The sequence below is a fragment of the Excalfactoria chinensis genome, chromosome 1 (assembly GCF_039878825.1).
Source record: "Excalfactoria chinensis isolate bCotChi1 chromosome 1, bCotChi1.hap2, whole genome shotgun sequence".
Taxonomy (NCBI): domain Eukaryota; kingdom Metazoa; phylum Chordata; class Aves; order Galliformes; family Phasianidae; genus Excalfactoria; species Excalfactoria chinensis.
Window position 1 is genome coordinate 28,261,337 of NC_092825.1, and position 7,104 is coordinate 28,268,440.

Here is a 7,104-nt window from a genome sequence, read left to right on the forward strand (position 1 = left end):
TACTGCCAGGTGCTGCCAATAGCCAATAGTGGAGGTGTGGAGTAATGTGCAATGTGAAGCTGCACCTGTGTGGGAATTTGTCACTGAGCAGATCCTGGGCAGATATTACACAGCATTTGGAGAGAGAAAGAAGGAGTGGGAGAAAGGATAACCCTTAAAACTAAAGAATGAAGTGGGGAAAAAAAATCCTGCTGAAAGTACTACTAAGCTACTACTGACAAGGATAGTGCTGTCTCCTGATTACACTACTGTCAAAGTGTGTTCGTCCTGCTGGTGACATCCAGTCTCATAGAGAAGTAGCTAAATGATGTTACACTGAATCCCAGTGAATCTCATGTGAAGCATTAAAACCCACAAGTGCATCAAAACCATTGTGCGTTGATCCTGGTCAAAACCCTTAGGAAAGGAATTCACACCTAATGTCAAATGAAGGCGGGAGGTGAGATTTTGAAGATGATATAAGTACATGCCTCAGTAAGGCTGATTTTCCTAGGCAGACTGCTGAGCACACATGGCTGTACCAGGTCTGATAGCCAAACAAGCTTGTCCAGAACAAGCTGTGAGTCTCTGCACTTTATCATGCAAGCACTGAACTTAATGCTGGCTCTTGAATGCACAAGTCATTTTTAACTGATACTTCTGGCCAGAAATGGAACATATTCAGGCACCAAATTCAGATTCAAATCACTGCGAATGGGATGTTTAACACCTTTGGAAATCTGGTCCTATGGCTTTCAAGACTCCAAAATGTATTTGCAAGTTGTAGCCAAAGGACTAGTCTGATCTTGCCATCTATTGATAGAAACCGACAGTTACAGCTGGGAATGTGTGTGCAGTCTTCTTAAGGCAACTGAAGACCCAGAGTCACTCAGTCTATGAAAATCAGCTCCTGTCTTCACCAAAATGAAGAGCTCGTATTTACAGGCTAGTTTTTATTGTCCCTTGACAGGCCAAAACAAAAGGGAAAAAAAAAAAGAAAACAAAAAGGCTTTGTTGTGTTTATTGTTTCTAAAACAATAGGGCTCAGGGAAGCCACTGTTTCTAATACTGGACAGTACAGCTTAGGATCCTTTATGTTTCTTAACTTGATTGCCACCAAGAGAAAATAATCAAAACAGCTAATCAGAAATATAATAGTAACAATAATAATAATAAAAGAAGTCTGATAAAATATCTGTCTGAGGGGTTAAGGACGTTGCAGTCTTCCTGTTTTGGGAGCCACCATGTTTGTCCCCAGCCTTGGTTATGGAAAGCGTGTACCTGCTCTGCAGAGATCCCTTATCATGTGCCTCCCTTACTGCACATTTTTTTCATGGTTGGTTCAGAATGGCAAGAGTTTATGGACTATGAGAGCTCACACACAGAAAGCACGGAGGGAGGGGAAGGGAAACAGTCTGACAAGGGGATGGATCAGAAGAAATAAAAGTGCTTTTCCTTCTCCAACATCTAGGAAACTTGTGACTCCTAATGTGGGAGGACTGTAACACTCTATCTGATCCTGAAGTTAATTTAAACTACAATAAAAAAATACGTGATATAATGAACCTCTTCCAAATGAGTAAGCCATTAAAATGTGTTCAAAGTATATCAGCAGAGCTTAATGCAACTGCATGGTAAGAAAATATTTGGAGTCACCAAGTATGTATGTACCACAAATCAAAGTGTTATGCCATTAGAGTTATTTTGTCACCCTCTTGTGGGATGTTCGGGTAACATCAGATGTGCTTATGATTGCAACCTGTGAGTTCAATATGAACTCAAGAAGATGGTGAGGAGGCCATTGTTCTAAATACTACAGTGGTGTCAGTGCATATGATGCTGTAAAATGAGCATTTTGGAGTTCCTGCAGTTTTATTGTGCTGCTGAGCAAAGTTTCCCTTTTGTAGGCCAAGTATTTCTCTCAAAGGTTAAGTGTAGATTCTTATGAGATTTGGCACAAAAGAGGAGGAAGAACAGAGGAGGAACAAGAGGAACCAGATTTCTAGCCTAAACAACTATATGTTCTCAGAAAATGTCTCTGTTTCAACCATGGCTTTTCAGATGGTTTCCTTAAGCCCTGATTTATTACTCCAAGTTCAAAAACCATGCCTAGTCTGAAGATGCTTGAGAAATGCACTCCCTCTCTCCATCGATCCAAGCAGTTGGTGTCTGATGCAAACTGCTCTGGGTAAATGCGAACCAGATGTTCCCTGATTCTGACATGTGACCCATCCCTCACACCCTCAGCCAGCGCATGTCGGTCAGAGAGCTGCAGAGCAGCACAGGGCAGCCTCAGTTAGCATGCTGCTCTGGATCCTGCTCATCCCACACTGGAAAGAGTGCCCTGACCCCAGAAAGCATTGTCAATACACAGTGCTGAGCACAGTCAAATGGATGTGTGGTAACAAACATGCCAATCATCTGTGGGATCTAACAGAGGTGCCAAGCTGGCATCTGCTCATGCCTGCAATCCCTCTGCACCAGCTCTAACTGCAAGCACCCTGCAGAGAGCCCGTGCTGCTGCACAAGGCAGGTCAGCCCATCCAAGAGGTCTGAGATAGGGAAATCTGGAGTCAGATCGTGTTTCCCAACTGTTAATAAAATTTCCCCTGGAATAAAAGCAGAGGAGCTGGCGCCACTTTGTGTTATTCGAAAACCACAAATTTCCTCTCCCTCCCAAACTGACAGAGTTACAGACTCTGTTGCAACTTCTTAAAAGTGTAAGATGTTTTCCCCAAACGAGTATCGTCCTCCCTCATAATGTGTAATACAGTTTAGCAGCACTTGCAATGAGAAGAGGAAAGGGTGATAGTGAAAAAGCATGACACCTTCATGCACAGGAACACAGCAGTGTTTCAACCCTGTGTGAGGATGTTATTGGTTTCTGCCGCAGAAGGAAATGTACATATGAAGGATGCTGCTGCAAGAGAGCTGAAGAGTGTCAACTGCGCGAGAGGGACAAGAGACCCAGCTCTCACCTAAAGCTTTTCACTTTCAGACTAGACTGTGGAGCATTCCCAACACTGTCTTGCTGCTTGTGCCACATTTCTCGGCACTGCTGAAGCCTGTACTGCTCTGCAGCTGAGACATGGGCATGTTTGGAGCTACATGCACGAGGGGCTGCTGGCAGTAAGCAGGGACACCTGTGGGGACACCTGTACTTGTACATATGAGACTAGTACATACAGGAGCTGATCTATGCTATGCTACCACTTAGTAGTTTGCACATAGCCAGAAGTCAGAACTTTATGGTTGATTGTCATGGACATATGCAGGGAACTGGATGGAAAATTGTGGAACAGATTATTTCCCAATTTTTAACAGTGTGTGTCACCCTACATCTTTCATTGTTCGGTGTATTACTGTCCTCCTGGCCCTCAGCCTCTGGTTGTACTGGGCTTTATGAAATAGACCTCTGCTATTTGCTGGAGCCTCTGGAGTTTGTGCAACCATTTTGTGCTAAATTTGCTACAGGCAATAAAAGCTAAGAACAGCTGCAAACCTAAAGACAAGTGGAGATTTGAAGAGGACATCTTTCATGCTTTTTCTTGTTATTTCCATCAGGCTGAAAGGCAGGTACCTACTGAACAATGTCCATCCCAAGAGGAACACTAGATATTCCAGTGATGGGCTCCGAGGTGCTCTGCCAGGTCATGTGAGCCACAGCTGTATACAGAGTGCTTCTTGACAGAGCCTGGGGAAAAACATCAGACTGAAATCCAGTATTGCTGGACTTGGGGTATGCAAGGTAGGAGCTCCAGCCCAAGATGTCCATGCTGTGGGGAAGTGTCTGGTTTACAGACAAGCCCTTTGCTCATGAAAGGAACACAGCAACAGTGGAGAAAGAAGTGGGGCAACCCAGTGCAAGAAATTAAATTACTTTCCAATCTAAACAAGCTTTGCATACATGCATATATGTATACACATGTGTACGCATATATATATATATGCATATACGCAAGAGAGATTCTTTGGTACACTCTGCAGTTGAGTAATTAGGAGCATAAACGTTTTAGCAGGAAGATTTAGGTTTAAGATTCTGCTAGTTGTAGCTATGGAGAAACGACAGCCTCAGTCTCCTGTGTGCCAGGAAAGCACTTCATTATCTTCACAGCTAATATCCAAACACTTTCAGCTCATACTCAGGACAGCACTGACATCATTTAACTGTGGCTTAAACTGTAAAAGCAGCATAAATTAGAAGCAGAGTGTAAAGCTAAATCTGTCTGTAAAGAAAGATATGCTCCCAGATAGGCATGAAATTCCTTCCTTCAGAGTGATTTATTCTGGTTCGCTATAGGGAATTTAACTGGCAACATTTCTAATAAGATTAAATATTTAAATTTTAAATAACAACTCACGATTAAAGAAATCAAAAACAAAACAAGAGTCAACGTGTCACATCATTTCTCCTGTTTTCCTATTAGTAATAGCATCTCTTGAAAAATGGATATGGAAAATAACTGCATGCTTTGTCCTGAACAAAACACTAGAGGAAGACACAGAACCAGGAACAAACCTTAATGCAAAAGTAGCTACTAGTGAGTGTGTTTATCTGCAGCTATGTTCAGACACACACATACACAGAAACAGAACCAAACCGAGCCTACAACCTGAGGTCTCAAAGGCAGGAGCAGGATCCGTGCACTAGTATAGAACTGCTGCTTTGTGCCACTGGGATTCACAGAAGGGCTGGAAATGCACCTTGGTGTGATAACCAGTGGGACCAGGGCCAGATGTCTTATTGGACTGGGCTGTGGGCACACCAAATCACAGAGAAGCATGTACCACATTACAAAATCATACTCCAAAGCACCCTTTGCCAAGTTACTTTTCATGGTTGTGCCAAATTTTGCCTTCTGACATGGAAAATGCCATTGGCTTGATAAGGAGTGTGCATGTGTGGGGTGTGTAGAAACACTTGAATACACAGAATCATAGAATTGCTCAGGTTGAAAAGACCTTAAAGAAAGATCATCAAGTCCAACCGCAACCTGATCATTTTACCCTAACAACCCTCTGCTAAATTATGCCCCTGAGCATCACATCCAAACGGTTTTTAAGCACATCCAGGGATGGTGACTCAACCACCACCCTGGGGAGCCTATTCCAATGCTTCACAACCCTTTCTGCAAGGAAGCTTTTCCTGATATCCAACCTAAACTTACCCTGGCAGAACTTGAGGCCATTTCATGGTTGTTTCAATGTCTGTTCCTAGGGCAGGAGCACTAAAACAGGCTACCTCACATTTTCATTTTATTTTCAGGAAGTAAAGTTTCTGAAAAACTAATTTTCCTCAAAGAAAGTTGTTTCAGCTAGAATTGTCAGGTTCATCCAAAGGGTATAAAACAGTGTTTATGGTATATGGAACGAAACATGCAGAGAGAAAAAGTCACCGCACAGCCCAGAACTGCCTGTAGATTTATTTTAATGAAAATTTCATGATTCTCAGAGCTTATATATAATTTATTTCGGCAGTAACAACCTAGCATTGATAATAGTGGGGCTTTTCTGAGATTATGGGCTGGGTAAGCTTTTCAGATAGCCGGAAGCATGTTTCCAACTAAGAGAAAAAGTCTTCTGTGTGTCTCTGCTTAGCCAGGGGCGTACGTTGCTGCTCAGAACAGTGCTCTGGATTTCACTTCCTTTGCTTCATCAAAAATCTTCTGAATGTTGAATTTCACATGAAGCAATGCTGTCGACAGCTGGCCACACAAACACACTGCAGAACGGTGCACTTACAATCCAAAGACAAGCTCCCTCTTGTAAGCATCTCGACACTCTCCTCCATCGACATATCTCAGGATAATCACTCTGGGTAAATATTTGGCTGCAGAGTACCAAATATACTCAAGCATAAACAAAGGAATGGCAACAAGTCTTTAACCCTAGCACATACATTGGGGCTCTTGAGGTGAAATAACCTCTTTTTACTGTGCACACCCTAGTAGCACTTTGTGTTAGCTCTATAAAAAACAAACCACTTCTGTGTTTTCTCTTTGAGGCAAAAACGATGCATTTTCCTCTTTTTTCCCCCTCTCTCAGAAGCCATCAGCAGGGATTTGGCTGAGGAGCTGAAGATGGTGTTCCTTTTCTGGCAGCAGTACTGATAAATTTGAGACTGAATACCAAAGGGAAAAAGAATTCTGGGCCAAATACTGCGTAAACCTGCATGAAAGGGGCTGCTTTCTTGGCCTTGTTTGAGTGGCAGACCTTCGAGGAATGCAAATGGCAGCGGTGCTCTGTTTGCTTTATAGAGGTGTTAAATAAATATTTTTACAAGCCTTTTTTGCAAGACATTTTAAATACAAAACACTGAAAAGAAACTTGCTGCCCCCCGATTTCACCCGCATAAATGGCAGTATGTATGTTTTCTGCACCACACTGTCAATTATTGCAGCTTCCAAAGGAAACTCACAAGGAGTGATGAACTGACTGTGAGCATCATTATCACGACCAATGAACAACCATCAGAGACAGCTGATGTGCAGAAAGGATTCAGTCCCACTAGGGCTGGGTATCTGCTGCTGCCGTGAATTACTCCAGGCTTTTGCGCACCGAAAACGCATGAGCTCTCTGAAAGTTCCTTGCTTCTGTAAATCAGACTGTAAAATAAGACCATACAGGCATTTCAAAAAGAGCCTTTCAGTATTCATGAATGTGCGATTTTGCTTTCCAAAACAGAATAGGAATGTTGTGCGAGACAGAAATAGCTTATTTTATTTCTGCTGCAGTGAGAGAGAGCAGAGAACTACCATCTACTGAGCGGGCTCTCCGTGCTGCATGCTTTGTTTAATTATACAAATAAGATTTGAAAAACATGTGCGGACAAGAAAATTTTGTTGCAGGAACTGAGAGAAAACACACACACAGAGATTAAAGAAGGAAACATTTGTTTATTAAAAAGGAAAAGGTTCTGGATGGCAGCACAGTCAGACATGAGACAGATGAATGTATGCACAGCTGTTCATGTTTAAAGACAGAATATAGACATAAATATAGTTAGATCTTTGCTGTGCTCTGCCTGCTGCAGTATTTTTATACAGCCAATTCAAAGGAATATCTGTCATAACTGAACACGAGGAGAAATTTATCAGAAACAGAGCACAGATTGCTTCTCCAAGG